The sequence below is a fragment of the Galeopterus variegatus genome, unplaced genomic scaffold (genome assembly GCF_000696425.1).
Source record: "Galeopterus variegatus unplaced genomic scaffold, G_variegatus-3.0.2 Scaffold3726, whole genome shotgun sequence".
NCBI lineage: Eukaryota > Metazoa > Chordata > Mammalia > Dermoptera > Cynocephalidae > Galeopterus > Galeopterus variegatus.
This window is the reverse complement of record NW_007729837.1, coordinates 138,306-150,910: the sequence shown is the minus strand read 5'-3', so window position 1 is coordinate 150,910 and position 12,605 is coordinate 138,306. Positions and strand designations below refer to the sequence as shown.

The 12,605-nt window shown below is 43.7% G+C and overlaps 1 protein-coding gene across 1 annotated transcript in view; it reads left to right on the top strand.

Moving 5' to 3' along the window:
• Positions 1-817: 817 nt before the first annotated feature.
• Positions 818-12,605, top strand: part of TMEM140 (transmembrane protein 140) — a 15,602-nt gene continuing 3,814 nt past the window's right edge. Inside the window, exon 1 of the mRNA XM_008585816.1 lies at positions 818-882. The gene's annotated coding sequence lies outside the window, so the exon portion shown is untranslated. The remainder of the gene's footprint in view (positions 883-12,605) is intronic.

Below are 12,605 nucleotides of genomic sequence, written 5' to 3'. Positions count from 1 at the left end.
GAGGGATTTAGCAATATTACTAGGTTTTTAATACTACTGACTTAACCAAGTTTAACCCCCCATCAGAATTTCCAGTTGGTCATCTGAGCAAAATAAGCTGCTTTAACCTCTGGCCAAGAGCCCCTGTGATTTCAAAAATTAAAGCTTTGTCCTACTCTTGTGTTGAAATAAAATAGATGTTCCAGCTGCTCCAACAAGGTCCTAGATGCTCTAGAGAGAATGCTAAGGAGACAAAGTTTGGTGTTGAGAGAAGCCCAGACATCATCAGAAAGCGGATTTCTGAAAAGGCGGGGAGTAGGGAGCGGGGGTCAGATGGCAGAGCTGCTTCCCAAGGGAATGAGGAGGAGGTGACCTGGGTCCCAACCACTGGGGAGCTTGGAACAAGATGATCTGGAAGGTCCCTTCTGAAGAAGATTCTAGGTTGTTTTTGGAATTTAAATCACTGGGAGCTTTGAGGGTTCTTCCACTACTTTCCTTTCTAGAATTACTGTGTGACATAATTAAGCCACTTACCTGCTCTTTAAGTCAGTTGGTTTGTTGGCTCCAGTGTGGGTAAAGAAAGTGGTCTGGTAAGCAACAAAGAGTGGTTTACATTCCCTATTTCCGAAAAGTCATGAGCACAGGCAAGTTAAGAAACGAAAGTGAAATCAGCTGATCGTGACATCAGCACAAATATAACAAAGTTCAGAGCTGTTTACTCAGGCAACATTGAGATTGCAGCGGGACACAAGCTCAGGGCTGCATCCCCCTGCCATCTCCCTGTCTTCTGTCCTCGTTTCTGGAGCCTGACATCAGGAAACCAGCGAGAAGGAACCATCAATCGAACCTGACTTCCTGCTCCTCCTTTCATGAGTGTTTCTGTGGGCTCTGCGCCTTCTTTTTGTAAGTACCTTCGCTACAAGTACAGCAGCTTGCCCAGATGCCACCACCTCATGAGAAAATTGTTTTTCTGCGCGGATATTTCACATTCTTGAGGTACACGTAGGTGAAGTGATTGGTTGTTCAGTGTGTGACCTTCCTGCCTCTCTCCTGTGTATGATCGATCCATCTACCTTTTGCTCTCCTTCCCTCCACCCTCTTCAGCATCGCCCTGTGTATCTCTGGCCTCAGAAAGGATGAAGGCAATGGCAGTGTTACTGGTTAGAAATGCACAGGGCTGACTGTGTGCAGCAGGGTCTTGCACACAGTCTGTGCAGGTAAGTGTGCTTGGCCTGCTGCTCATCAGAAGTAGGCAGATCACTGACCAGCAGTCCTAAGCTGTCACTCAAAGGTAGTTACGAAAACACTATGAAACCTTAATGTACTCTCACACCCCGAAGATCAAGATTGTCGGAAAGACCTGTGTTCTTGACTGGAAGAATATAATAGGATCTAAGAGATTTTTTAGACCCTATGTTGTTAGACTACATTGCTTCTCATGCCCCGATCGAAATTAATAGTGGGATTTTAGTTCTCTTGGTGCATATCTTAAAAGTTTTTTTTTAAATGTGGGTTTAGTTTTGTTGATAACTTCCATTACACTTCTTCAAAGGTTCTATGAGAAGAAAAAAAATAATAAGGTTCCTTCTTTCCTTCTTCCCTCATGACAACTGAAGTGCATTTTTCAGTATCATCTTCTCATACCCCATCCCTGCAAAATCTTGGGTCTGCAGGTCATTTCATGTGACATTATTCTTTCGATTTTTCACATATTCCCCTTTCTCAATTATCTAAGTACAAAACCTGTTTATGATTGTTTTATAAATTTCACTTTTTCATAAATATAGCACATAATTCTGGAAGCATTTTTAATGCAAAAAGAAAAGAACAATTGCCCATAATGCTATCACCCAGCGATATCACGGGTGACATTCACATTTTAAAATACTTCATCTCTTTCTTCTATGCCTCTTTATATGGATGCAGTCATACTGTAAAGTGGGATTTTATACGTGCTTTTTCTAAAAGCTGCATCATATTTGTCATAATTTGACATGTCATAGTTTACTTCTAATATGGGGCATTCAAGTTGCTTTCCATTTTTCATCGAAGTAATACTGTGATGAATTTTCCTGCGTGCACGTGTGTGTGTGTAATTGACTGCATTTCTGATTGCTACCTTAGGATAGATTTATAAAAGTGGGATTACTAGGCAAAAAAGATATGACTATTTTTAGGGATTTTAATGCATATTGCCAAATCGCCTTCTAGAAGGTTGCTACAGATTTTCACATCCACCATCATTGTGTGATAATGCCAGTTTTACCACACTCTTGGTATCATCAAGAGTTTTTACCTACAGTTTTAATAGGGAAACTCACAGGTTATTTTACTTGGCATACCTTTGATTACATTAGGAAAGGTATAGATTTTTTTTTCAACTTAATGAACTACTTTTTATTCTTTCTTTTGTGAATTATCTTCATATTCCTTGTCCATTTTTATGGTGTTTAATCTTTTTCTTAACTGTTTGCATGAACATTGTATATATTAATTATTTCATACTTGTAGATACTTTTCGTGCTCATTGATTTTTAATTTTATTTATGTTGTTTTTGGCACATAGAAATTTATATTTTAAATAGTTAAATCTGTACAATTTTTTTCTTTGTAGTTTCGATTTACTTTTAGTTCAGAATGGTCTTTCTCATTCATAAATGAAATATTTACTTTTCTAGATTTTTTTTTCTTTAACCTGTTTGTCTATTACATTTCACCTTTTGGTCCATGTGAAATTTATTTTAGTATGTGGAGTGAGATAACGAACTAAAGTAGTTTTTTGTTTTTGTTTTTAATTTAACTAATCAATTGCTTCAGGATTAATGAAAAACCCTTTCAGGCCTTAAACTGAATGTCTCTTCTGCAGACAGGACTTTGACCAGAGGCCTACAATCTTCACTTACTCCTGCCGGTTTCTCTCCCTCACTTTACCCTGTTTATTTCCTTCCCAAAGCTTTTTAAAAATTATAATGATCTTTTTTATTTTTTTAATTTAAATTTTTTTAAGGTTTATTTATTAACATTACTTTTTTTTTTTTTTTAGCATTCTATGATGTTGTGGAGCAGTTGCAGAGAAGGGGAGAGGTGAAAGGAGAAGGAAATAGGGTGCGAGACGGAGGGAGGAGGAGGGGCAGGGTTGATGCCTGTGGCACCCCCCTCATTCCTGCAGGGGAGATCAGGGGGCTTCCAGCAGTGGCTTGGTCATTGCTGGGCTGGGAGCAGATGTCACAGGGGTGTGCTGTAAGTGCTCCCTGCCCAACACTGCCCCAGCTTGGGAGCCTGGGATGCTTCCTGTGGCAGCTCAGTGGTCATCTCGGCCCCCCCACCCTCTGGACTTGTTGCAGGTGTCAGGGGGCATGGCTGATGCCCCCAGCCCTCCCCCCTCCCTGGCTTGGTAGCCCAGAGGACTTCTGGTCCTTCTAGGTGTTGTAGGTGTTCTTTGGTGAAATGAGACCTTTACTAGTTAATATCAAACTTTGTCTCTGGTTGTAGGTACTTTGTTTTTTCTTTCAGTTCTGTGTTGGATTATTCGCTGTTCCTACCACTTAAACTCTGCACTAGAACTAATTTGTTGTCCTTTGGTTACTTCTAATATGGGGGAGCTTCCTGTGGGGACCAGCACTTGAGCTCTGTGGTTGAGCTAAATTGCTGCTTTGCTGCTGATTCCCTAGGGAAGGCTTTTTGTGCAGCTCAGGTTTTAACTGTTAACCTTGTATGTACTTCTGGGTCTCCTGAGTTTTGGTGCACCTGGGTTGTGTAGAAACTCTGGTCTGGGCCTGAGTCTTTTCATCAAACTGCACCCCCTGCAATTCTATATTCCTGACCAGTCTCCTCTGAGTGGTCCTTTGCTGATAGGGATGCAGATCAGTTGTCCTTGCTGTGCCCCAGTGTTTCCCCTGTGGGCCCGTCTCCCCTACCACCTGTGCTACAAACACTTCCCATGGGACAGGCTATGCGCCTGTCCCTTGCGGTGACTCACTGGCCTCTGAGTGGCTCCTTTATTTCAGTTGTTGTGGCTCCTTTTTCCTATTTGGGTCCATGGGAACCCTGTTAGTGGTCTTGCTGTCCTGGGGGCTACCAACGCCCTCTTGTCCCCTGCCACCTCCAAGCAACTCCATCTGATGGGCACAGCTGCATCTTTTGGCAGCTCCTGCTCCATGTGCTCAGCAGCTCCAGCCTGGAAGCAGCCAGGGCTCGAAATGGTCAGAGCAGATTTCCTTTCTCTCATTGTGGCTTCTCCTGCCTTCATGCACTCCATAGGTCTCTCCTCCTCTTCCCCTGAGTTCTAGGGGCCCCAGCTTGGCTGTCGTTGCTTTTTTATAGTTGTAAATTGGTTGATTTGTGGGAGAGAGTGATGCTGGGGGCCGTCTATTCTGCCATTTTGACTGGATGCCGAGAGCTCTTTAGCTATAGTGATCTTTTTTTAAAAATGTATTTGGTGTTTGCCTTCGCAACTAGAGTGCAAGCTCAATGAAAGCAGGCTTTGGTTTTCCCTGTGTGTCACTGATCCCCAGGGCCTCTTACTCAGGGTATCATCCAAGATGTGTCATTAATACTGCCACAGGTTGAAATCCTGGCCTCATCAAGGGAAGGGGGGTGGCAAATCTCCACCGTAATTTCAGGAGAGAGGCCTGGAAGAGGAGAACCAGCACAACAGGCAAGGGCAGTAACTAGTTTCTAGTACTAGTGATCCTCAAGCTCTGCTTTGGGTCCAGTGACTCAGCCTCCCATAAACTGGACTGTGGAGTCCTACCAATAAAAACTAAACGAGGATGGGCCCCGAATCTGCAGACATCTTCTCATTTTTAGGGATTTCTTTCCCTCTAAGTTTTTTGTAACCTTTGTTCTCAGCTGGATTATCTGCCAGTGAGAGCTAATAAACAACAAAATAATTGAACAAATAACAAGTAAATATTAATGGAACCATTTAAACAGCTATTTCAATGGCTTCTTGTACGTGTAGGTGCCTCGACTCACACTTCTGACTTCCTGTTACAATCTCATGGTGTAGTCCTATTTCTGCTGGTAAAGTTATTTTTGTTTACATGCAAATTAGGTTAATCAAAACATCACAGTGTTCCCTAAAAGCTTGGTTCCCTAGAAGGCCATCCACAGAGAGCTGCCACCACCTAACTACAATACATCTGAGAAACACTGCAGGAGCCCGTTCTTGAAAAAGTAGAACCTGGACTCACATTTCTGCCAAAGGAAATATGACACATTTTCCTTTCTTCTTCCCTTTTTTTTTTTTTGTGGGAGCCACACCCGCAAAAATAAACCACGAACACACTAGTCTTAAATGTGTTCAGGGCTGGTGGCCTCCTTGGACAAGTAAACATTTGCCCTTGCTCTGTGCCTCGTCCAGCTCTGTTGTTCTGGCTTTATTCTAACATCTTCTTCCCTGTGCCTCTCTTCTCTCTCCTCTTGCCATTTATGCTACACACCTGACCCTTCATCTCTACCTCCCTCCCCGCTCCATTCCTCTATCTCCCCCAAATCATTGCTTCGTCATCATGACCAGAGCCTGTGCCAGGCACTATTCCATTTATACACACATTAGTTCATTTCAGTCTCACAGCAGCCCCACGAGGAAGGTGACAGCTGATGCCTTACAGATGAGGGTGTGAGGCAAGCGGAGGCTACATAACTTGCCCAAGTTCCCATGACTAGTGACAGACAGCAACAGGAACCCAGGTAGTCTGGCTCTACAGCCCATGCTGTCCCCACCACACTGCGCTGCTCTCACAACATGACAGCTGCATCCTGGAATCAACAGCACCACCCAGAAATGAGGACAGCTCGCCAGAGCTGTTCCCGAATGCCAGCACTGTCTGTCTCCTAGAATTCCACCATTGACAGGCCGTGTGGCCCTGGGCTTAACTTCTCTGAGCCTCAGTTCCTCTCTAGAACAATAATACAGTCATGCATCACTTAACAAGGGAGATACGTTCTGAGAAATGCATCATTAAGCAATTTCATAGTTGTGCAAACATCATAGTGTGCACTTATACAGACCTAGACAGTACAGTCTACTACACACCTGGGCTATATGGTATAGCCTGTTGCTCCTACGTGAATAATGCATTGTGCTATGATGTTACCACAGCTATGACATCACTAGGTCACTGGGCAATAGGAACTTTCCAGCTTCGATATAATCCTCTGGGACCACCATCGTATATGTGGTCCGTCCTTATGTGGTGCATGACTATAATTTAAATAATACTTACAAAGTAATGATCTAAGTGCTGTACATGAATTACTTCGTTTAATTTCCATAACATCTACAAAATAACTTCTATGATTATGCCCATTTTACAGATCAGAAAACTAGGCAGAGGGACGTTAAGTAACTAAGGTTACATATCTGGTAAATGGAAGAGCTGGGATTTGAACCCAGAAGACATAGCTTCCAGGCCTACATTCAGAACCACTATTCCACACTGTCTCTGCCACATCCAGTGAGAATAGACAATCACATCCGCACATGGTTGCCGTGAAGATTAAATGAGATAACGCAGTGTGGGCCCAGGCCCTCAGCAGGCTCTTGCCAGTCAGAGGCAGGTTCTCACGGTGACAGACATGATGCTGCCTGGCAGGCTGTGTGAGCTCAGGCAAGACTCCTCACTAGGCCTGTTCTCTCCTCTGGAAAGCGCAGATGAAAATAGTAAATCCTCCTAGGGTTGTTGTGAGAAGTTAAAAAGATAATGCCTAATAAGTGCTTGGCACAGAGCTGGCATGTAATAAATGCTCAAGAGATTTTGAGGTCTGTTTTCAATTATTAATAAGCCCTACGATAAGATTAGATTCCTTCTCAGACCCCTTCCAAAGACTGAAAAGATTTCTCCAAGCAAGTTCTCCCCTCTCTGGCCCCCATGACGTTCTTAAATCATTAATAAAGAGAAAGGCAGGGGGCCCAGCTGGTTATCTCACTTGGTTAGAGCATGGTGCTGATAACAGCAAGGTCAAAGGTTCGGATCCCCATACTGGCCAGCCACCAAAAAAAAAAAAAAAAAAAAAAAAAGGCCAGGAAGTGAATTTGTAACTAATAAGAATCTAATGATTTACCTGTTTTTTCTTTTCAGCTTCTGTTCTGCAAAGTTTGCAAAATGTGTAATGTCTGACAGCAACAAATTTAAAACATGCAAGTTAAATGAGGCATTCCTCAAGGCCACAGTAGCAACTGCTGCTGCTGGTGGCAGGTCAGGGTAAGGGGCTGCTGGCCCTCTACCTCAGTGGTCATCACTAGAGTCCCTCTCCGGTGGTCTCAAAGTGTTCAATTCTGAAGCCGCAGGCTTGGATGACGTATCTGAGAGAGAACAAACTTGTGGAAAACTTACATTTAGGAAACAGGAAGAATAAAAAAAGAGAAAGACAGAAGGACCAGAAGGAAGAGAACCAGGACAGAGAAGTCAAGAAAATAGACAGAGGGAGAAGTGTAAGAGAAGCTGTGTGCGCCGTTCCTGACATTCACTCATTCATCCATTCATACATACGTCATTCAGTAGGTATTTGTTGCGTTCCTCCTAGGTGCCAGGGGCAGTTTGGGGTGTTGGGAATAGAACAGTAAAAGATTTTAGACAGATAGAATGGTGATATAGACATACATAGATACATAAAAATGAATAACAGACAAAAGTCCTTGCCCTGGTGGAGTTTACATTCTACTGGGGGCTGGAGGAAATCAGTACAACATTCAGAATGTTGGATGGTGATGAACGCTATCAGGAAGAGCAGAGAGTGCTGGTGCGGGGTGTTGCAGAGGCGGGCGTTGCAGGGTTTAAAATGCTAACCAGAGAAGGCCTCACCGAGGAAGGCACATTTGAGCAGAGACTTGGAGGAGGGAGGGAGGGAGACACAGGACTGATAGAAAAGCCTTCCAGGTAGAGGGAATGGCAAGTACAAAAGCCACAAGCTTGCTTGAGGTTTTTGGAAAATATCCAAGAAGCCATAGTAGCAGAAGCTGAGGAAGGGAGAGCAAGAATAATAGAAGTCCAGGAGGTAATATGTGCAGTGACAGCATCGAGGTGTCCTGTCCCTAAGAAAGCAGGAAAAATGTTGAAGTACTAACACTGTAGCCCAAGAAAAGAGGGACCCCTTGGTAGCAAGTCATTCTTGGTAGCCAGCTCAGGAACACATGAACAGCTTCTGGGTAGAGAATGTGATATTATTCACTGATGGCGGAATTCAAATGTCCCCACCCTCCTAGAAAGGGAACACTAGCTGAAGGGGCCGTTCTGTACTCCACTGGGCACGCTTAATGACTAAAACAGAATTCCTACTGGTGGTGGATGAGCACTCATGTGATATGAAGGACAATGGAAGGTTCTTGAGAGGCTAGTGAGGGGACAGTGGGGGGAGGGGTGTAAAAGGCAAAAGTCCCTGGGAGCAATACTAGTGCCAGAGGCATGTAGGCAATGAATTGAATTCAGGTAGATGGCAAGAGACTCAATAAGCCCAGGATATGTAAAGCCTGGTTACTGAGTAGCACTAGACAATCAGATAAGAAGAATGAATTGAAAGAAACAGAATGAGGGGGGATTTGTGTTTGCTTTTTGTATAAGACCAAGTAGAGGAGAAGGGAGTTTTGTGGGGATCTCAAGTATTGGGATAAGAATGTACTGTGTAAAGCCATTATTAGGAGCAGTGACAAATTAGAGGTTATAAGTATATGATGACTATTGGTATACAATAGAGTTATAATGTTTAAGCTAATAAATATTTTAGCATATAAGGAAAAAAGTACAAAGTATGCCTGGAAGATGGAGATTGGAGCTGCAAATCTTTCTCTATGGAAAAGGAACACCAGGTACTATGCATGGTCTGTAAATTTCACTTTGATTCTTCAGCTCAAGAGAGCAAGTGGTCCTTTAGGCATCTTAAGCAAATAAGCGAGGGTCAAAGGCAAGAAGCGGTCTTTCTGCTCATTCAACCCTTCTCCAGTGCTCCTGACAGGCAAGGAGTGGCTCTTTCTTAGCAAGGAACAGTTCACATCTAAAGTCAGGACTGGGAATGCAAACCTATGCTGGGAAGACCTTCTGTTCACCCTGTTTCTTTGCCTGTTGGGTGTCCTGGTCCTCAGGACTGGTGAGCCTGAGGCCCTGCAGACAGCCAGGGGGATTTTTAGTGCAACAATCTGCGATGTCTAATTGTCCCTCAGTCACACCCTCACAAAAGTGTCACTCTTTTTAACATGAACCTGACAAGAACATAATTTAGAATTAAATGACACAATGTTTGTGTCTCCTTCAGCCACCATCTCATTCTTCTTTGATAGTAAGAAATTTTTAGAGATGCTTAAACAAACAAAAAAGGCTGCCTCAAATTCGTCTTCTGAGAATATTTTCCTTCTATTTCCCTAACTGGGAATTTGCTTCCCCTTCAGGCAGAAATCATCTCCTTCCTAAGTCCCTGTTCACACTGCATCTCTCAAGTGACAGTGGTCAAGCCTACACGCTGACCTGAAGTCTAAATTTTTGTCTTGGTCCAGGGGCCCTACTGCAGATAAAGGCTTATGCTTTGTTATGACAATTGTGATGGCAAAAGGTTAACTAACAGCCTTTAAATAAAGGCTTACATAAACTGACAAACTGAAAACCGAAGTGATTAAAAAAAAAATCAAAAGAACTAATAGCACTTCACAAGAGGGGGAATACAGATGGTCAAACACTTGAAAATGTTAAACTTTACTAATTATGAAAGAAAAGTAAAAACAATGATTCATCATTTGTCACTGTCAAAGATGAAAAGACTCAAGAATATATGCAATATTAGGGAGGATGAGATGAAAAAAGCATTCTCTTAAACTGCTGGTAGAAGGATAAACTGATTCACAAACGTATTTACCATAGCATTATAATATTACAAAACAATGTTAAAAAGCATAATGTACAAAAACTACAAACTGTGATGCAGCTATGTGCAGCCCTTATGAAGGTAATATTTAGGAAACATTTTTAGTGACATGGGGAAATGTTCATGATATAATGATGTTCACAAAGTGGAATACAAGCATATATATTCATGTGCTCTAAACTATATAAAACAACATTATAGAAGGAGTGGCTATTTCTACACCTGAAGTTACAGAAGTTTTTTAGTCTTTACGCTTTCACATATGTTTCTAGTTTTCTGCAATCAGCATGTATTACTTTATCATAAACAGGAAAACATTCATCTAACAATGGCCACGATGACTCAGCAGTCTCCTCTTTTGCCCTCTGAAGGAAGCACTGGCTTATTATTAAAGGAAATTAAAAAGCTCATTGTGGTGAAAACGTGATTACCAGGATTGTTAAAAACTAAAAAAAAACGGGAGGCTTTTGGGAAAGCAGAGTGAGCATAAGGAGAAGAGTGTCATGGGGTTTCCAACCAAATATCCGTATATTTCACTGCAAAACTTTTAGGAAAAGAAGCTAGGACTAGCCTCCAACCTCTCCATACACGAGTTCCTAAGTCTGCCCATATTTCCAATAAGAAGCCTGGATGGACCAGCCAGCCCAGCACTGTACTGAGTACGCATGAGACATAAAACACGGCCCCTCGCTCAAGAAGCCCTGCGTGGTGTTCAGATACGTACATAAGATATGCACCTGAAAGAACTCAAGGATACTACACAGCATTCTCATTCATTCATTCAAAAAAAAGAGTTCCTACTGTGTATGAGGCACCATTCTGGGAGAAAATGGATAGCAAAATAGATGACAATTGTTCCTCAGAGAGATTACATGCTAGTGGAGAAGTTATGGCAAACCCAGAGTGTGGGCTGAAGCAGTCGGGGAATGCTTGTGAGGACTGGTAGGTGGAGAAGCAGAGAACAGGGTAGGACCTTAGGAGTTGGGGAGTGGCTGAGGCTGGGCAAATGGCAATGGGCACGGCCTGAGCAGATGCCAGATGACACAAAGCAAGAGTGGACAACAAAAGAGTGCTGGGCCTCACTAGAGGACTGCAGATTCAAGTTCTAAGTCGCACCAGATGGTGGAGAGCCTCTAGCACCAGGCATAGGCGCTGGGACCTGGACCGCAAGTGCACAGAAGGAGGTGAGAAGAAAAAGGAAAACCAGGACTGCCTCCTTCTCTGCATGCCTGGCCCTAGGCTTCTTGGCTCCAGTCTCATTTTGTTTCCCTCTATCTAAAACCTCTGAAAGGTCAGCTGAGAGAAAAGGAGGAAGTCAAAAACAAAGGCTCCCAGCACCTGGCAGCGCAGCATGGGGAGGTGGCTGACACAATCTCCTCTGAGGAGGAGCCACGGGAATTTTTAAAAATTGAGTTGTTTTCAAGTCACAAGTGTTTAATAATAATGTGGATTTTTTTAACCCAAGTGTAACAGAATACAAAGAGGAGAGATAAGAGGGAGCATTTGAACAAAGGCGCCCCTCATCCTAGCTGGTCCCCGCGCAGTGGAGGCAGGCCAGCCCGCATCTCCTACATATCCGTGTATGTCGGGGCTCCCACCCTGGAAATCCATTCCACACCCTAAAATACCTAAAGCCATTGAAAACACATATAGGCTTTTACAAACATTTGTTCAAGAGGCAAAACCATACAAAGTATGTTCCTGTTGGGAATTTTTCCCATACCATAGACTGGCTAAAACTTCTTATACCAGTCTACTAATGTATGGACTAAAGCCACCTTTTTTTATTCCTGGCAAATCCTTCTGTAGCAACCATCATTGCTCCAAGAATCTCCCACCTATGTTCAATCAGGGGAGCTTTGGCCTCTCAGGCCTCCAGAGCCTTTGAACGATAAGTGCCATGGAGGAGCAGCTGCCAGGGCCTCTGCCAAGATGGTCCCTCACTCCTCCCTTTCCGAGTGTCCCCCCTGGGCTCCTCTGGAAAAGCCCTGGGCAGAAGCCAGGTGAACTGCACAGTGGTGCCAAGTGCCCAGGACAGCAGTGGCCGCGGGGAGGTGATGGCAGCACAGATTCAGGCCGTCACTACTCACCCTGGCCAGTGTACCAGCATCTCTGCCAAGGGAGTCACTGATAAACCTTGCTTCTTATTTTTGGCACACAATCAGGTCCTTTGAACAGAGCTGCCTGTGCCATCTTATTTTCCATTTGGTCCCTTTCTGGTCTTGCAGAACCAGTGTAGTGTGTGGAATCAGAAAGACCCTCCAGTCAGCTTTGCGAAAGAGGACCGGGCTGTTCCCCTGGAGGAGTCCCCCCAAAGATTGATCATCAGGGCTGCATAGTCTCTGGGTCCCTCCCCAGGGCTACCAATGGCCACCACTCACTTCACCACCTGGCTGGACACCACCTGGCAGTCTTGGCTGAGACTTTCAGGACACCAGTTTTGATGTTGACCCCAACACTTTGGGTTTCATCAGGCTTGTAGCACTGTGGTCCCAGGTACTTCCTCATGTAAATGGCTCTTTCATTCCATATTGGAAAATATGCACATACATATAGAGAGGTATAGTGTACATATACAAAGGTATAGACTACTGTTTTAGAAGCTAATTTGAAGAAGACCTTTTAATTTTAAAAAAAAATAGATTTTTTTTTTTTTTTTTTTCTTTTTCCATGTCCGCCAAGGGATCACAACCCCCAGGGTTGCCCCCGTACCGGACCGGGGACCGGCAACGGGATCGCAACCCTCGGTGTTGCTCCCGCACCTCGCTCAG